Raw genomic sequence first — 9,324 nt, 5'->3', positions numbered from 1 at the left:
TGGAAATGTTCTTGTGAAATAGAGAATGATATCACTGACCGAGATGCAGATCACCACCTGCTACCATAGGACATAGGGAAGGTTAAAATATGGCCAACAAACTGAACAAAAACATTCAATGTTAATGTACAATCATATGCCTAATTGATTACAATAACATTTGAACAGTGCCATATAATAGTATACTGTGGGAGAAGTGGTTTCTGTCACTATAATGGAATATTGTTAATGTCGTACATGGCACAACACAATTTCATTTGTCTGGCAATTTTTTTATGTTTATGAATTAAACGTCACCCTCCCAAATCCGCGCTTTCTCAGCATCACTTTCTGTAGCAGCATTCTGACCAGACACCTTTTGTGCTCTAATGATTCCAAGATGCGGCAGGGTAGCCTAGTGGTTAGAGCGTTGGACTAGTAACCGGAAGGTTGCAAGTTCAAATCCCCGAGCTGTCGTTCTGCCCCTGAACAGGCAGTTAACCCACAGTTCCTAGGCAGTCATTGAAAATAAGAATTTGTTCTTAACTGACTTGCCTAGTTAAATAAAGGTAAAGTAAAAAAATTAAGAGACATCCCATTGGGTCCTTGAGCCGGCCTTTGTCTTCGGTATTGAATGAGAATAATTAAATAGTTGTGCTTTGAAAGATGTGTAAAACGATTAGGAACTGCGAGACTGCATTGAAAGAGCATAAACATAAAATCCAGATGGAGCTGAATGATGATTAATCGGACTGTAATACACAAATAATTGGTAATTGGTATGTACAGCCTGTCAGCAAAATCGTGCAAATGTTCCTTACAAGCCAGAATGTTCAATAACATTTGATTTAAACTTACTCTACCAGTTGTCTATGTGGTCTGCTCTTCAGCTGCTTGAAATTTGAGACAATATATACGGTTAAGTATTGTAAGATACATTTACTTGATTTTGCAGTCATTTCCCCTATTCATCTGTAATTACACTAACATGCATACCTATTTTTAAATTACATGGTATACCTGGATTTTTGTGTGTAGTCTAAAAGTACAGGTAGGCCCTATATCCAATTATTTACAGTGCATTTGGAAAGTATTCAGACACCTTCACTTTTTCCACATTTTACATTATAGCCTTATTCTAAAATTGATTAAATAGTTTTTTCCCCCTCATCAATCTACACACAATACCCCATAATGACAAAGCAGAAACAGGGTTTTTTAAATGTTAAAGAACTGAAATATCACAATTACATAAGTATTCAGACCCTTTACTCAGTACTTTGTTGAAGAACCTTTGGTAGTGATTACAGCATCGAGTTTAATTGGTTAGGATGTTACAAGCTTGGCACACCTGTATTTGGGGAGTTTCTCCCATTCTTCTCTGCAGATCCTCTCAAGATCTGTCAGGTTGGATGGGGAGCTTCGCTGCATAGCTATTTTCAAGTCTGGACTCTGGCTGGGCTACTCAAGGACATTCAGGGACTTGTCCCGAAGCCACTCATGCATTGTCTTGGCTGTGTGCTTAGGGTTGTTGCCCTGTTGGAAGGTGAACCTTCTCAGTCTAAATGTTTTAAATTTGAGATTCTTCAAAGTAGCCACCCTTGCACACTCTTGGCATTTCCTCAACCAGCTTCATGAGGTAGTCACCTGGAATGCATTTCAATTAACGTGTGCCTTGTTAAAAGTACATTTGTGGAATTTCTTTCCATCTTTATGCGTTTGACCCAACCTGTTGTGTTGTGACAAGGTAAGGGTGGTATACAGAAGATAGCCCTATTTGGTAAAAGACCAAAGTCCCTATTATGGCAAGAACAGCTCAAATAAACAAAGAGAAACAACAGTCAATCATTACTTTAAGTCATGAAGGTCAGTCAATCCAGAATATTTCAAGAACTTTGAAAGTTTCTTCAAGTGCAGTCGCAAAAACCATGAAGCGCTATGATGAAACTGGCTCTCATGAGCACTGCCACAGGAAAAGAACACCCTGAGTTAACTCTGCTGCAGAGGATAAATTCATTAGAGTTAACTGTACCTCAGATTACAGCCCAAATAAATGCTTCACACAGTTCAAGTAACAGACACATCTCAACCTCAACTGTTCAGAGGAGACTGTGAATCAGACCTTCATGGTCAAATTGCTTTTTGGACACCAACAAGAAGAAGAGACTTGCTTGGGCTAAGAAACACGAGCAATGGACATTAGACTGGTGGAAATCTGTCCTTTTGTCTTATGAGTCCAAATTAGATTTTTTATGGTTCCAATCGCTGTGTCTTTGTTAGACAGAGTAGATGAACGGATGATCTCTGCATGTGGGGTTCCCACTGTGAAGCATGGAGGAGGAGGTGTGATGGTGTGGGGGGTGCTTTGCTGGTGACACTGTGATTTATTTAGAATTCAAAGCACACATAATCAGCATGTGTATCACAGCATTCTGCAGCGATACGCCATCCCATCTGGTTTGCGCTTAGTGGGACTATCATTTGTTTTTCAACAAGACAATGACCCAACACACCTCCAGGCTGTGTAAGGGCTATTTGACCAAGGAGAGTGATGGAGTGCTGCATCACCTGACCTCAACCCAATTGAGATAGTTTGGGATGAGTTGGACCACAGAGTGAAGAAAAAGCAACCAACAAGTGCTCAGCTTATGTAGGAACTCCTTCAACTGTTGGAAAAGCATTCCAGGTGTAATTGGTTGAGAGAATGCCAAGAGTGTGCAAAGCTGTCATCAAGGCAAATTGTGGCTACTTGGAAGAATAAAGTATAAAAGATTAAAGTATAAAAGTATAAAATATATTTATGTAACACTTTTTTGGTTACTACATGATTCCACGTGTGCTATTTTAAAGTTTGATATCTTCCCTATTGTTCTACAATGTAGAAAATTGTATTTAAAAAAAATGTAGGTGTGTCCAAACTTTGGACTGGTAATGTAGAATTTTGTCCTGTATAATTTTATTAATTCTTATGGAAGACTGCTCCAACTGGAGAGTGCCAATATGGCTGACCGGTGGCTACAAAGTTTTTTGATGGCCAATTAAACCACACCAGCCACTGCCTGCTCACCATGCTATCATCCAGAAGGTGAGGTCAGAACAGCTGCATCAATCTGGGACCGAGAGACTGAAAAACAGCTTCTATCTCAATGCCAGCAGACTGTTAAATAGCAATCCCTAGCACAGTCAGAGGCTGCTGCCCTATATACATAGACTTGAAATCACTGGACACTTTAATAATGGAACACAAGTCACTTTAATAATGTTTACATAATTTGCATTACCCATCTTATATGTTTTTACTGTATTCTATTCTACTGTATTTTAGTCTATGCCGCTCCGACATTGCTCATCCAAATATTTATATATTCTTAATTCCGTTCCTTTACTTTAGATGTGTGTGTATTGTGTGAATTGCTGTGAAATTGTTAGATATTACTTGTAAGATATTGCTACACTGTTGGAGTTAGAAACACAAGCATTTCGCCACACCCACAATAACATCTGCTAAACCTGTATGTGAGCAATACAATTTGATTTGATTTACATCGTATCAGCAATCTAGGTTTTGTATCGTTGCCTACTTCAGATGACAATTCTCCTAATATGGACTGTTCCGGTGCTAGGACCCAGAGCGCTCCTGGCTGCCCGCAGTGTGTAAACTCCAGAGACCGAAGCGAGACAACCCACTCACTGTTTTTTTTGTCAAATGACAGTCAATGAACGAAGTGGACCATACACAACTGCTATTGCATTGGTGTTTATGGGAGACCCACCCCGTTAAGTCGACCGGAACTGATCATTATTTTCAATAGTAAACGGCCTGAGTGAACTATCTTCATTTATCCGTTGGTTCACCCATTCACTTCTTCTTTCGGCTCGATGTATTTATCTTCTGTGATCATGGTTGCGCTCGAACACAAGCCATGTTTTCTCATTTGAAACCCAAAGGTTAGCGAATACTGTACCTGTTTTATTTACATAGCATCTACCTACTTCAACCATATTTGTTCACTCGGATGATAAAATACATCAGTGCCTTTGAAATCCAAGGATGACAAGGTTAGTCCGTTTCAATTACATTTTCTGGCAAACTTTTCATGTGTGTGTCTGAGGGAGGATGATGCGGTCTCACTATCTCAGGTGAATAATGCGAAAACAATGTGCGTTTATTAGCTAACTAACAAAAGACATTCAAAATGTTCAGAAACTTAAACTATACTCCAGGACAACTGATGGTGTTACTCTCCACGTGTTTCATCAACTAGCTATCATCGCAAAAGTTTAAATAGTACAGACCTGCTGTGACTGTATTATAAATTAGTTTTACACTGCGTTGTAGTGAACTTCTGTTGATTATTGTCAATAACCTTAAATTTAGCATGATCTTATAAGGGCCTAGAGGTGTCGAATGATATGTTGAAACTATGAGCAACTTAAATCATTTTAACCAGATTGTGTTAAATGTAGTTACATCTCACTAACTAACTCCTTGTTGGATTGTTTTTTGTTGCAGTGTACAGTAACGTCAGAAAGATATCAAATCCGATGCTAACTAGATAACGCTAGATAGGCCTATCGTTAGTTGGAAATGAAGTTAACCATTGGGTGGCGAGTTTTGAATGAAAGCTAATTTAGCTAGCTAGTCAAGAAATGGACAATAACAAAACTAAACGTGTTTAGTTATGAACTGGCCCCCCATTATTTGGCAGGGAATGGCTTTCAAAAATAAAGCTGAATTGGTGTGACTTAAATGCTCCACACGTTCCAGTCCAAAGAGAAAGGCACAGACCAAACACTGGAACACTTGCGGAATAAATACAATACAGTTTTCAGTGATCAGATGGGAACAGTAAAATGCTTCACAGCAAAACTTGTACTAAGAGATGATGCAACCCCCAAATTCTGCAAAGCCAGATCTGTTCCATACTCCCTGAGACCAAAGGTGGAAGCGGAAATTGATCGCTTGCAGGATACAGGGATCCTGACGAAAGTGGACAGAAGCGAATGGGCCACACCCATAGTTCCTATTGTGAAGAAAGACGGGTCTGTTAGAATGTGTGGGGACTTCAAGGTAACTGTGAATCCAATGTTGCATGTGGACCAATACCCCCTACCACGCCTGGATGACATCTTTGCTGCACTAGCGGGTGGGAAACACTTCAGTAAAATCGATCTGAAACAGGCTTACCTGCAGCTACCGGTTGAAGAGAGTTCCAAACAGTACCTGACAATAAACACACACAAAGGTCTATACAGGTATAACCGCCTGGTGTTTGGCATTGCATCAGCCCCAGCCATTTGGCAACGAACTATTGACCAGATTTTGCAAGGAATCCCAGGAACCCAGTGTATCCTGGATGACATGATCATAACAGGACGCACCGACAAAGAGCACTTGGCTAACCTGGAAGAGGTCCTGAAAAGACTGAAAGAGTATGGTCTACAGGCAAACTTAAAGAAGTGTGAGTTCTTCAAAGACAAGGTTGTCTTCTGTGGACATGAGATTGACTGTAATGGATTGCACAAAACACAGGACAAAATCAAGGCAGTGGTACAGGCACCACGACCACAAAATATCACAGAAGTGAGATCTTTCACGGGACTGATCAATTACTACAGAAGATTCCTCCCAAACCTTTCAGCAGTACTCCAGCCTCTAAATCAGCTCTTGGAAAAGAATAGGACATGGCGGTGGACAGAGCAATGTGAAAATGCATTTCTGGAGGCAAAACGGCTCATAACATCTGAACAGGTCCTGATGCATTACGACCCTGAAATGCCAGTGAAGTCGGCTTGTGATGCGTCCCCTTATGGATTAGGGGCAGTCCTTTCACACACACTGAAAGATGGGTCAGAGAGGCCAGTTGCATTTGCGTCACGAACATTGAATGATGCAGAGAAAAACTACTCACAAATCGACAAAGAAGCACTGGCACTAGTGTGGGGCGTCAAGAAATTCCACGCATACCTATATGGCAAGCGTTTCACACTGGTTACAGATCACCAGCCGTTGCTTTCCATTTTCAGTCCAAAGAAAGGCATTCCGGCAATGACAGCAGCCAGGTTACAGCGATATGCCCTGTTCCTTGCCAGTCATGTGTATGACATTGAGTTTAAGCCGTCATCCCTCCACACAAATGCAGATGAATTATCCAGACTGCCATGTACAAGAGAAAGACAACGGTGGGTGTTTGCAGTGGACATGTTCCATACCGCTCAGCTCGAGGCACTACCGGTCACAAGCACAGTTATCAAACATGAGACAAAGAAAGATGTGACCTTGTCAAAACTGTACACCTACACCATGTCAGGATGGCCAGCTACTGGCAGAAAGGAGCTGACTCCGTATTTCCAGCGGAGAAACGAAATTACAATGTACCAGGGATGTTTGATGTGGGGAACGAGAGTCATGATACCCCAGAAATGCCAACATCGAGTCTTGCAGCAACTACATGAAGGTCATGTTGGAATTGTCAAAATGAAGCTGCTCGCAAGGAGCCACTTCTGGTGGCCAGGTCTGGACCAACAAATAGAAAATATGGCAAAGAACGGTAGTGGATGTTTGGAAACCCTTCACATGCCTGCTCCTGTCCCAGTCCACCCATGGGAATGGCACGCAGAGCCATGGCAGAGAATTCATGTGGACTACGCTGGTCCTTTTGAAAAGCACATGTTTCTGGTTATAGTTGATGCCCATTCCAAATGGCCAGAGGTGTTTTGCACTGACTCCTCCACCTCAGCTCAGACGATAGAGTGTCTCAGAACAACGTTTGCACGCTTCGGTTTGCCACTGCAGCTGGTAAGTGACAACGCGCAAGCTTTTGTAAGTGACGAGTTTACAAGATTCATGTCAGTAAATGGAATCAAACACTCAACTTCAGCTCCGTACCACCCTGCCACCAATGGGCTGGCAGAACGCTTTGTGCAAACTCTAAAGCAAGGACTCCGTGCAGCAAAACGAGACGAAGGGACTTTGCAAACAAAACTGGCCAAGTTCCTGGCCTCCTACCGAAGCACCCCACATGCCACAACAAATGAAAGCCCAGCCACACTGATGTTCGGGAGGCCTCTCCGCACACAGCTGGACATCATGAAGCCAAACAGGCGTAATGAAGTGTTGAACAAACAAGCCAAGATGCTCTCCGGTGGCCGGGAGCGCCATCTCCAAACAGGACAGGAAGTGATGGTGCGAGACTACAGAAGAGGAAAATGGACAAGAGGGACCGTACACACACAAACGGGACCCAGAACTTACCAGGTTCAAGTGAGCCCAGACATAATGTGGCGGCGTCACATTAACCAAATGCATTCCACGGAAAACAGCACAACAATCGAGAGAGAACAGGCACAGAGAGCTCCCGAGAGTGACACACAAGGAACTGTAGAGGACGGTGGGGCAGTAGAGAGACCCCAGGCTGAAAGAAGGGAACGTGTTGAAGGTGCTGCTATAGCAGACGCTATAATGGAACAAACACACACTGAGGATGTTCAGGAGCCTCCAGACAATCTGAGGCGCTACCCAGAACGAAGGCACCGTCCACCAGACAGACTAGACTTATAAACAAACAAACAAAAACTAACTGTTCAAGTTCAAATTAAAAGATGCAAAATAACTACAACAAGTTCTGAGAAATGTTTCAGTTGTGGTTTGGTAAAAGTAACTCTGATTGTATAAGAGAAGGAATGTTATGTTCTGTTAATTACGGATGTCCCCTTTAAGGATGAAGCGCCCTTGGTCATGCGCAGTATTGTTCTATGTTATTCTGGTACTAACCTGTTTGAGTAAATGTGAAGCTACAGTTCAATTGCTTGTAATTCAGAGTCTTTCTTATTACATAAATAAGTACTAAGTGTTAAGACACTACAACCAGATTGTGTTAAATGTAGTTACATCTCACTAACTAACTCCTTGTTGGATTGTTTTTTGTTGCAGTGTACAGTAACGTCAGAAAGATATCAAATCCGATGCTAACTAGATAACGCTAGATAGGCCTAACGTTAGTTGGAAATGAAGTTAACCATTGGGTGGCGAGTTTTGAATGAAAGCTAATTTAGCTAGCTAGTCGAGAAATGGACAATAACAAAACAACGTGTTTAGTTATGCAACTGCTCGTGCCACCTTTTAATTAAATTATACAAGCCCTGACGTTTAGCCCTTTTTGTTTTCGTTATTGACAGTTTTGATAAGCAACTGGATAGCGGGATCTTTTAGCTAGCAAACAACCTTCAATGTGACAAGTTAAATAACGTGTCATGGTTACATTAGCTCGCTATCATGAGAGACTGCTATAGATAGTTTGCTGACAAGTTGAGTATTGGAGGAGAGATTCAGGTCTATGCAGAGGGGCGATATCAGCAACAGCGCATGGTCACGTGTAGCAGAAAGCCTTGCTAGTAAGCAATGACAACCGAATCTAATTTTCTGTCGTTAGAAATTAGCTATTAAATGATTAACTACGGAAGTTGTCGGTTTTCAAATTGCAATTTTAATATATTTATGACATGGTTAATATTTGTGGCGAGCTAGCATAGCTTAATGAAACCAATGTTTTCAACTAGCTAATGTTCGCTGCTTCATGCTAATATGCGTTTATCGTGGGATGGATGTTGAAAAACGCAGTTAAACATTAGGAGGAAGGAGGACCATCCTCAGTGAATTTCATAACTTTACAAATGTTTTACATTTTGTTTAGATAAAACTATACTAAATATATTCACGTCACCAAATAATTCATTAAAACCCACTGTTTTGCAATGAAGGTCTGTAGGGTAGCGTCATGGTGTAGCTGGGGGGATAGCTAGTTTCCGTCCTCCTCTGGGGAGGCTTATGGTTCTCACCCCCTTCCATAGACTTGCACAGTAATTATGACAACTTCTGGAAAATGTACTCCGAGTGATTAGAGGTCTTGCAACAAAAAATGACTTTCTTTTCTCCACCCAAGCAAAGGATCAGTGAATGATTATAGTATTGAATGCATAAGCCACAGGTAGCTAGCACTGCAGTGCATAAAATGTGGCGAGTAGTTGACTCGGAGAAAGACAATAGTTGAACTAATTAATTTCTTCCAAAATGAAGGAGAAGCAAGGGAGAGAGAAAGAGACGTATTTTTTTCTTGAGTTTCTCTTACTTAGGTAGGAAATGCAGCTAGCTAGTTCAGCATACTCTAACACGCTTCTCAAACAGAGAGCTGCTATGTTAGCTAGCTGGCTATGACTATCCAACACTGGAACTCTTCCAAGTCAAGGTAAGCTTTTGATTTCACAAATGTATTGCCTCCAGGGCTCGCCGGTGTAAGTGCTACACTGCTCACCGACCGTATACTGTAATGTTACTGCATGATTGTA

This window comes from Oncorhynchus gorbuscha, linkage group LG10 (assembly GCF_021184085.1).
Source record: "Oncorhynchus gorbuscha isolate QuinsamMale2020 ecotype Even-year linkage group LG10, OgorEven_v1.0, whole genome shotgun sequence".
Taxonomy (NCBI): Eukaryota; Metazoa; Chordata; class Actinopteri; order Salmoniformes; family Salmonidae; genus Oncorhynchus; species Oncorhynchus gorbuscha.
Note: the sequence above shows the minus strand (reverse complement) of the source record.